Source organism: Heliangelus exortis, chromosome 7, assembly GCF_036169615.1.
Source record: "Heliangelus exortis chromosome 7, bHelExo1.hap1, whole genome shotgun sequence".
In the NCBI taxonomy this organism is placed as follows: Eukaryota; Metazoa; Chordata; class Aves; order Apodiformes; family Trochilidae; genus Heliangelus; species Heliangelus exortis.
The window spans coordinates 34,921,557-34,932,179 of NC_092428.1; the positions used below are offsets into that span (position 1 = coordinate 34,921,557).

At 46.6% G+C, this 10,623-nt stretch overlaps 2 long non-coding RNA genes across 2 annotated transcripts; both read left to right on the forward strand.

Moving 5' to 3' along the window:
- Positions 1-7,171: 7,171 nt before the first annotated feature.
- On the forward strand, positions 7,172-8,016 carry LOC139798082 (uncharacterized). Its single transcript, XR_011726716.1, has 3 exons — positions 7,172-7,588; positions 7,668-7,719; positions 7,826-8,016. It is a non-coding gene; the product is annotated as an uncharacterized lncRNA (long non-coding RNA).
- A 1,529-nt stretch (positions 8,017-9,545) lies between these two features.
- On the forward strand, positions 9,546-10,403 carry LOC139798083 (uncharacterized). The gene is made up of 5 exons (XR_011726717.1): positions 9,546-9,603; positions 9,689-9,749; positions 9,828-9,883; positions 9,978-10,018; positions 10,098-10,403. It is a non-coding gene; the product is annotated as an uncharacterized lncRNA (long non-coding RNA).
- The last annotated feature ends 220 nt before the right edge of the window (positions 10,404-10,623 follow it).

The window sequence follows — 10,623 nt, forward strand, 5'->3', positions numbered from 1 at the left end:
CATAATGCTTTAGATCTCATATATTACCTAGTTTAGTTAATTATCTATTCTAAATCTTTGAACAGAGAGACAGCTGGATGCTGCAGGTATCTTTTGCTGGTGTTTTGATGGAGTGCTCTGAAGTACTTTGTTTCTGTCTCCCTCTAAATGGGGTATTTCCCCGGGGGTTTGGTAGCATCTCCTTTGGGCAGCTCTCCCTCCCGGTTGTGTAACACACAAAAAATTCCTGGTCAAATTATCCCCGTGTTTGAGATAGAAAACGTAATGGTATCGGTTAACAGTTGTACAAGTTACATGAATGCAGAAAGGAAGTGAAATACTTGCCTATAGAAGTATTTAAATAGGATATGTATAAACATGTGGACACCTCATGAGCAGATGGTGAATTTATTTTTTTACTTTCAGGAGTCATTTTTTACTTTCAGCTTTGCTGTCTGAGCAGGATGCGAGGCCGCTACTGTTGCAGTGAGTGTGTAGGTGTCTCTTGTGATACAAGTAGAGGAAGCCATACAGGGTTCTCTATCCCAGCAATGGAGTAGGGAAGGATGGAAGCTTTTTCTGCGCCCAGCAAGAGCATTGCTTTGATGTTACGAATGTAATGACAACTCCTGCCTAATAGTCTTCATTGATGTGTTTTAAGCACTGGAGTTACAGTGGGGAGGGGTAAAGGGCTGTGAGGGCTGTCAGGCTGTCTGGTAGAGGTGAGGGGGGAGTGTGGGACCAGGAGGGACAGGGGATATTTTGCTCCAGGGAGTCTGTGTGAGTGTATCAAAGCTGATGTATAGGTCAAAGCAGATATTAGATGTGTAAATGGGTATTTAAATGCTTGCTGGCTTGCTGACAGACACCAGTCCTCCAGCAACTGGAAACAGCCTGTGAAGCAACCAAACACACTCTCTATTTTGGACCTTTAGAAACCAGATGTTCCCCATTACTCAGCTGCACTCTGTGTCCTTTTTTTGTCCTCCTGTAACCAGAAGGAGCCAGACAGTCAGCTGCTCACTGTTCTCTGTAGTGAAATGAGGTAACCAGGTGCCACTAATTGCCAGGTAGGGGGCATGAGCTTGTGTTAAGCCCACCTGTGCCTGGTTAGGGTGGGCCCCAACTGCACATGAGCAGGATTAGGGGGCCAATAAAAGGTGAGGCCTGGAGCCCAATCTCAGCTCATTCCTGAGCAAGCCACCAGAGAGGTTTGCTGATTCCGGAGCAGTAGCTCCGAGCCAGGCTAGGTAACCCTGAGGGCAATAGACTCAGAGCACTCTTCGTGAGTTTCTGCTGGAACGCCTGTTTGGACCTTGGAGCGCCGTGCCCTAACAGACATTCGTCTTGCAACAGTTCTCTCTTTTGGTCCTCCAGCAACAAGGTAAGGTGGGACTTAATGGATAAGAGGTAATGGGGAAATGCTGATTGGACATAAGAAGTTCATTTTTCACCATGTGGACAGTAAAAGATTGGAATGGTCTCCCAGGAGAAGCGGTAGATTCCCCCACGTTGTAGAAAGTGTTAAGAATCGAATCCATAGTATTATGTAGAGGGATGGACCAGGTGGTCTTTGAGGGCCCCTTCCAACACGAGTGATTAAGTGAATCTATGAAGTAAGAGAAAACTGACAGGTTTTGGCGAAGATCAGAGGCTCTCCCAGATGGTGTGTTTCTACGCTCAGGGGGCACTAGGGGTTCTTACATTTTTAACTTTGTTTTAACAGTTTGTCCGAGTTCCGGAGACTCATTTGTAGTTTTTCGTAAAAAAAAAAAAAATGGCCGACTTCCGGTAGCAAGATGGCCGACTGCCGGAGACTCGTTTGTAGTTTTCCGGTAAAAAGATGGCCGACTGCCGGAGACTCATTTGTAGTTTTTTGCTAAAAAGATGGCCGACTTCCGGTAAAAAGATGGCCGACTGCCGGAGACTCCTTTGTAGTTTTCCGGTAAAAAGATGGCCGACTTCCGGTACCAAAATGGCCGACTGCCGGAGACTCCTTTGTAGTTTTTCGCTAAAAAGATGGCCGACTTCCGGTACCAAAATGGCCGACTTCCGGAGACTCATTTGTAGTTTTTACCCAAAAATATGGCCGACTTCCGGTACCAAAATGGCCCACTTCCGGAGACTCGTTCGTAGTTTTCCGGTAAAAAAGATGGCCGACTTCCGGTACCAAAATGGCCGACTTCCGGAGACTCGTTTGTAGTTTTCCGGTAAAAAGATGGCCGACTTCCGGTAACAAGATGGCCGACTTCCGGAGACTCATTTGTAGTTTTCCGCTGAAAAGATGGCCGACTTCCGGTACCAAAATGGCCGACTTCCGGAGACTCGTTTGTAGTTTTCGGGTAAAAAAGATGGCCGACTTCCGGTACCAAAATGGCCGACTTCCGGAGACTCATTAGTAGTTTTCCGGTGAAAAGATGGCCAACTTCCGGAGACTCATTTGTAGTTTTCCGCTGAAAAGATGGCCGACTTCCGGTACCAAAATGGCCGACTTCCGGAGACTCATTAGTAGTTTTCCGGTGAAAAGATGGCCAACTTCCGGAGACTCATTTGTAGTTTTCCGCTGAAAAGATGGCCGACTTCCGGTACCAAAATGGCCGACTTCCGGAGACTCATTAGTAGTTTTCCGGTGAAAAGATGGCCAACTTCCGGAGACTCATTTGTAGTTTTCCGCTGAAAAGATGGCCGACTTCCGGTACCAAAATGGCCGACTTCCGGAGACTCATTTGTAGTTTTCCGGTGAAAAGATGGCCGACTTCCGGTAACAAGATGGCCGACTTCCGGAGACTCATTTGTAGTTTTCCGCTGAAAAGATGGCCGACTTCCGGTACCAAGATGGCCGACTTCCGGAGACTCATTTGTAGTTTTTCGCTAAAAAGATGCCCGACTGCCGGTCAATGGTTTTGTATCTTCTTATATTCAGTGCGTGGCAGTGTGTATTGGGGTGTTCAATTCGTAGCTTGCATCGGATTGTTTCGTTTTTGGCGACAGCGCATCTGACACATAGAACCAATCATAACCCTGTTATGTGAGGTAACAAGGGAAAAGCATGAGTTTGCAGAAGTGAACAGCAGGCTGATTTGGAATTAACAGAAGAGGCTTAACAAAAGGTTTTGGATTTATGATCCTCACAAATAAGAAGAGATCTCAAACAAATCTGTAAACCGGTTACACAGAACTTGGAGCCGAGGGGAGAAAATTACCAGAAGCAGAAAACAACTCCACTTTGAGAGTTATCAGTGTTATAAATTACCGACTCAATATTCTGTTAATAGTTTAATTTAATTAATAAAATTGCAATAAGCAAAACAGCTCTGGGTGCGTGGGGAGTCTCCGCTCCACTCTCACACATGCCTTAAAGTTTAATCTTTTATCTTACATTCCATACCTTAATACATATTCATAACTATTCTAGTACATATTCATGACTGTTCTAGGAATAGGGTGGATTATGTTTATTAGTTCTTGTGAGAAGCAGGCCTTCAAAGGCACGTGCCCACTTTGTCTCTGGGGATCTTTTTGACCCCCATCTGGTGGTTGTTGGATGAAGTCAGTGTCTGCCTCAGTTTCCCCTCTCGTTACCCTTCGATTCTGTACATGCGCTCCTTCGCTCTTTCCTGTGCAACACTCTGCAGTCAGCAGTAAAACCACCTTAAATTGCAACGCTATGTGGTGAGCAGGAAAATCAGCTTAGATTAGCACAACAGGATGTACATTGTAGTGTTTTCAGGGTACAGAAACTGTGGATGTCTTGTTTCTTGTCCCCTTAAGCTTTGTAGTTACACAAAGAACAGTTATATTTCATTCTAACGAATTCCTACGTTTGCATATTTCACTATGTTGAAGACAGATATATTATTAGTACTCTCAAAGTTGGGTTAACAAACACTTTATAATTATTTAACATGAATTCACAAACACATCTACTACATTAGCACATTTTTGGGCTGCGCTAGAACTAGAACAACTCACAGTAGGATATAAAGCAGCTGTCTGCCATAATTCCTATCATGCAATGGGTCAAATATATTCAAGATAGAGCCAAAGCGGGAGGCTATGGTGTGGCTGCCTTCCACTAGCAGCTAGCCACTGCCCCCCATGAATAATCAAGAAGTAAACCCTGATTTTGCACTCAAAAATGAATCTTTAATGAGGTTTGAAAAAAACTTGGATCTATTAACTCATCCTGAGATGGAGCACATTTGGTTTACTGGGAGATCAGCTAAGTATGTAGGAGGAAAAAGGTTTGTGGAAGCAGTAGCTTACCCTCCCCATTCTGAGAAATTTTTTTCAAACCACCACGAGAGAGTGCAAAAGCAGCCAATATACTGAACTGCCTGGGTAGATATTTTAGGTAACCACCAGTAACATGTCTAGGGGAGATAGTTTAGGCAGCCCTACAATCTGCGACTTGGGCCCCAGCCAGGCCCCGGTTTCGGTCGTTAGGGGGCGTAAGACCGGACGTTTTCACGTTAAGAAAAGCGCAAGTCCTTCGGACTAGCAGCAACGGGATACTTGAAAAACTGGACCCTTTCTGGCGTCCTCACCTACAAGAGGACGCACCGTGTAGGATTTCCCAACTGCTGGGAAGGGTTCTCCGTGTCCTCGTAACAACCAGGGCTCCCCAGCAACCGCAGATCCAGGCAAAGTCGAATCATTACGGCAATCGGCGACACATCTTTCTTACTCTCTATCGCTGCGTCAGTATAGTAACAATTAGATGAGTTGCTGTGTTTTGCTTTGACTTTGCTATCGCACTTCAGTTTTGTTGTTTGTTTCTGCACTTGTTCTCTTATAATTTAATACATCAGTAAATATAAACTAACTTCTTTATTTGGGTGCCTGTGTCTTTTGCGCTGACCCCGCCCATCTGGCAAAGTATCATATTAAGTAGCAGATCTATATAGACCTCAGGACACTCTCAACTGTCCTTGAAATCTAGTGAAACCGATGCCACATGAAACACCAAGGACAGACTAATAGAAAAGCACCGCAGCATGCCCCTCCCCCCTCGAGAGTCAGATAAGTCCACAGGACATGGAGACGGCAAAATGAAAGCTGCATTTCAGGAATTAGAGTTCCATATGGAGACCAGGAAGCAAACGGATCAATTTATTTGGGGATGGCAGCAAACCATCAGAACTTCAGGTTCAGATGAAACAACCAGTGAAATCAAAGGCACATGCAGAAGAGCCAAGAGACCAATCACCCTGGGGTAAGACGCATTTTAAAGAAACCCTTTATACAACGGGACGGGTGCACATCATGCAGACAGGTAGCGAGGTATTAAAAGGCAGAGATAAAATACACCGACTCTGGGGCAGAAGGAGAGTATGAACTCCGCTTTACTGCCAGGGGCAAAGACCACATCCAGCCACACCCAGGGTCCTCTCCGAGGAAGCGTTCAGAAAGGGACGGGGGTCCGGTCTCCCCCTCAAGACTCTGCCAGAGGGTCTTCCCGGACTCTTCTTCAACATTATTGCCCATCAGAGCCCTCTCATTCAGGGCACCGCTCCTTACGAGACCATCCTCACGCCGCCCCACACCCTTCGATCTCTGTGGTGCTCTTTTTAGCTCTCTTACTGAGACAGAATCCTTCTTCAGGCTCTCTTTGCACCCCAGAACTCTTCCTTCATTTGTTGTGATCTTAGACATCTGTTCAGTCCCTCAGCCCCCGAGGACATCTGTACATCAACTGGACCCATATGGTTTTTCCTCGTGTCCCAGAGCCGCCTTTTACCTCTCTCACAGCACCCTTCTCTCACCACCACACCTCCGGAGGCCAACCTCACGCCCCCCTGTCGGCGTCCCACAGCCACCTTCCGGCTCTGTTGCGCATTTTACGCCTTTTTCGCTCCACGAGAAGCTCTTCTGACGCCATCTGTCATTCGGTTCCCCACATCCCAGGGACACCTGTACTCTATTAAAATCCCCTCCAGACTGCTGTTTGTGCCCCTCAGCTTTCTTCAGCGTCTTCGATCCAAAAATGACCCCTCTAACAGAATGCTGCCTTCCAGCTTGCCTTTAGTACACTTTTAGCTTTGTTGCAGAGCTCTCACCCCTCTGAGTCTTTCAGGAGACTTCGTGAGTCCATATCTGTGACCCACCCCACTTGTTCTTTCCTCTCTTCTGTCTAATCCAAGCCTCCAATGACCTTTACTCTGTCAAGGTTCCCTTTGGGTTGAATTCTTACCTGGTCATGTCGCTGAAGTAACAAGGAGAGAGAAAAACCCCAAAATTCCTCAGCCGGCATCGTGGAGTTTCTCTGCTTGTCCCGCAAACTGAAGAAAGAGGAGAAAACTGAATTGCTTCTCCTCTGGCTGCTTTTATACCTTGTGGTAATTGCCACCTCCCCTTTCCCAGGGGATTGTGGGAAAAGCTGTGGGCGGTGCCTGTGGTATATAAGCCACAGCCTTTGGCTAGGGGCTTCAGTCAGCTCTTGGGCTTCTCTGAGGTCAGAGCTCTCCTATTCCTGGAGCTGACTGCGGCTGTTGAGCTGTCTGGGCTGTTTGAGAAGACTCTTTAAGGTAAGAACTTTGAAACCACCAAAAGTTAGAGCTCTTTATAGCAAGAATATGGTTGCATACAAATTTTTTTTTCTATTTATTACTTTTTTTTTTTATTTTTTTTTTTTCTATTTATTACTTTTTTTTTTTTTTTTAATGCAGTTGTTGAAGAGGAACCTTAAAACTGCAGGAGCATGCTAGTCAGAAAACGTGGTTTTGTTGCTGGATGTAAATTTAGACCCACAGCCCTGTGAAAGCTAAGTACAGGAACGTGGTTGCAGAGGGGCTGAGGCTTGGAGTTGCAGGAGGGATTCTGAAGATGGCATCTGGGAGAGGGCTGTCTACAATCAGCCCCCTTTGAGTGGGTGAATAGAGCATGTTAGTTTCCAGCACAATGCTAGGGTGGGCAGGGCAGCTCCAGCCTTGGTGTCTGGGGTTGTGTATTTTGTGTTGTCTGTCTTTGTCTTAGAGCTTCCTCCAGTCTTGATGGTCTTCTGCGTGTCCTCACAGAGCAAGTCTCGCATCTTGGGCATTATCCCTGCAAAGCCTTTCCTGATCGGCACGGTACTGATCAGCAGCATGTTATTCTGCACAATGAGTTTAAATTGCAGATCGGTCTCTTGACTTGCAAGTTTCTTGATGGTTGTCTTCCGCAATGTCGTTCTTAATTGCATTGTCATCTGATCTCTGTCCGCCCAGTTTCCCTGAGGGGGACTCATTCCCCACATCCTTGCATCCTTAGGTCTTGAAGGCGGCTTCTCGGGCATCCGTCGCTTCATTCCCTCTCTTTGCAGACGCATCGCTGTAGGTCTTATTGCCCAAAAGTCTTGGATTCCAGAGTCCCTCTTCTTGCTGCGAGTTTTATCTTGAGGTCAAGTCTTGTGACTCACGTGGCTGTGTCTCGGGTCAGTCTGTGCATGTGAGTGTTTGGCTTGGAGCTGCCCTGCCTGCTGTGTAGGATCAGGGGCCACAGAAGCACCACAACCTGACCGACTCGGTGTTGAGCGGCGGTGCGGTAACTTGCGTAATGCTGTTTTTCAGATCCCGCAAGTCAAGGATGAGCAAGAAACGGATGGAGGAGGAGACAAGGGAACCAGCTGAAGGTTAGTCAGGGTGTGCAGTTGGTGGCAAGCTGCCTCCCTTGGCTACCTGACCACATTATGGTTTGTTGTCATTTTGAAGGTGGAAGCAGCGAGCGAAGCGGGGTACGGACACCGGAGGTGGCTGTGGCAAGGTGAGCAATGGCCAGTGGGCTGGAGGAGCAGTTATTCTCAGGTGTTGTATTATTGGTTGGTCATGAGCATCCCTTGTTGTTTTGTGGGGTTTTTTTTGTTTTTCAGGTGCCCTCCTAACCTCATCGTGGTACCCCAAAGAGATGGCAGACAGATGGGCGAGGGGCAAAGGTAATGGAGCAGGAGATAGATGTCACAGTGGCCTGGGTGTTGTTGGAGGCAATATCTCAGCGTGTGCCTTTTGCCTTGACTTTTGCAGGTGTCACACACAGTGCTGGAGTGACAAAGCCATGTCTTGAGGAACAGTTGGAGAAGGTGAGATGGATGTGTGCAGAGTCGTTCACGTGTTTTATATCAACTCGGTTAAATGTTTCCTCTTTTTTTGCAGGCGGTGTGCCTCCTACCGTTGAGAACAGATGACCCTTAAAGGTGAGGTGGTACAGGGGGGGTTCATGGAGCTCGTGATGATCAGTCATCAGAACAGTAACTCTCTCTTGTTCTTTTTAGGTGCCCAAAGCAGTGGTGTAGACAGGATTGAACTCTGGATCAAGAAGGGGAGAAGAATGCTGTGGGACTCTTCTGAGGCCTCTTTTTTGTAGTGTAAGTGTTTGGAGATGGCTGAAGCGGTCCTAACTGGTGACATGGATTCTGATTTTTTCCTTTTTTTTTTTTTTTTTTCTGATTGCAGATGGTGAACAGGAATGTGTGTACTGAAGGAACATGCCTGTCACGGAGTGGTGTTTGCTGCTGGATGTAGATTCCGAACCCCAGCTCTCGGAAAGATAAGTCGAGGGACTGAATTGTTGAGGGGTTGAGGTTGGGAGTTGCTGGAGGGATTTTGAAGTTTGCTTTCTGGGAGAAAGCTGTCTGGGAGTAGCCCCCTTTGCGTGGATAAGCGGAGCGAGTTAGTTTCTAGCACGATGCTAGTGTGGGCAGGGCAGCTCCAGCCTTGGTGTCTGGGGTTGTGTGTTTTGTGTTGTCTTTGTCTCAGAGCTTCCTCAGCTTCCTCACTTGTTCTGTGATGTCCTCACAGAACAAGTCCTGCGTCTTGGGCATGATCCCTGGAAAGCATTTCCTGGTCAGCAGCATCTTTTTCTTGTGTGACAGATGTAAACCATAGATAGGTCTTTCATCTTGGAAGTTTCTTGATGGTCATCTTCTGAAACATCATTGCCACCTGCATCAGCATCTCTGGTCTTAGATTTTCCCAGAGTGGGAATCGATCGACACGTCCTTGTGTCCTCAGGTCTTGAAGTCCATGTTTTTTGGCATCTATCACTTCATTTCCTAGCTTTGCAGTCACATCGCTGTAGGTCTTCTTGCCAAGCAGTCTTGGATGCCGGAGAGATGCTTCTTGCTTGGTGGTCTCTTGACATAGTCTCATGGTTTGCAGGGTTGTGTCTTGAGTTTGAGTGTTCGGTTTGGAGCTGCCCTGCCTGGAGTTGTAGGATCAGGGTTTGTTGGAAGAGCCCTAAGGGAATATTCCAGCTGTTGAGCAGCATTTCAGTGACTTGCATAATACTGTTTTTCAGATGCCGTGTGACAAAGACGAGCAGAAAAAGGCTGGAGGAGGCGAGAAAGATGCCACCTGAAGGTTAGTCAGTGTTTGGTGTTGGTGGGGAGGTGCTTTCAATATTTATTAGAATCCCTGAGATTAGTTGGATTTATTTCTTACAGATGCAGAAGTCCAGGACATGGAACAAAAAGCAAAGCAGGTGGGTAGCTGAATGTCATAGCAAGGCTTGGTAACGTCTGTCACAGGGCAGGTGGATGTAGTTGGTCTGAGTAGCATTAATGGATTTTTTTTTTTTTTTTTTTTTTTTTTTTTAGGTTGCAAAACTGTGTAGAGCAGGCAGTTCATCTCAATGGGACATGACATTTGGAAGGTGAGCACTGTGAAATTGCCTGCTGGAAGTGTTAAATGTTATGAGTAGTATTGAAGTAAAAAACATTACCTGTGTATTTTTTCAGGTGGTGCCTCGGTATCCAGTTCAGACTAACATGCCTGAGGGGCATCTGGCGAAGGATTAAGGTAAAGGAGATTGGGCAATTCTCTGGGAGGGTTTTGTTAGAAGCAGCAGTATATTACAAATTGCCTTGCTCTTTTCAGGTGCCCTGTAGAGCCACTGAGGTGTCAGGAAGTACACCCATCAGCTGCTTAAGAAGGTGAGATGCTACTAAGCTCTTTCAGTAAGATCAAAGTCCTTGACCACTCGCTAAAGCATTTTCCTTTTTTTTTTTTTTTTTTTTTTTTTTGCAGATGCTGTCCTGGCCTTTGTTGGACTTGGCTGAGCATTTGAGGTGAGGTGAGGTGGAGCGGTGGGAATGACGAGGATCATTTGACGGAGCAGAACAGTAATTTTGTCTCTCTGTCTTCTAGGTGACAGAAGCACGGTGTCTCCGATGAGCGTGTCGTACGAGGAGGGCGTGCTGTGGGACAGTCGGTGCCGGTAGACGGGACGCCCTAGGATTCTGCACGGTTTACGGAGAACCGTCTTCGGGGAGACCATCCGAACCTGCGCCTTTTCGTCTAGCAAACTGTGTTTCCACGGCAGCGCTATGTTGTATTTCATCTGTGCCTCCTTCAGGGTTTCAGTCTCAAAGCCCATCAGGTAACAAATGTGTTGTTCTGGTGTTTGGTTTTGTAGGGCTCTGTATCTGCTGTTTGGCAGTATACTGACTTTGTACTGTAGGTTTCCAGATATACATTATATGTGTGATTTAGTTCTCAGTGCCTTGCAATGCTTTGTAATTGAATTGCCATGGCTTTGTGGCCACGTGCCACAAAGGTGCTAGGTTCTGTGTCTTCAGTCCCTCCTTGTATTTCTGTATTAGAACATTTACTGCATTGTACAGTATGGTTCATGTTGGTGTCGCGCCGTACTTGACCTGGTGTCGCGCCGTAC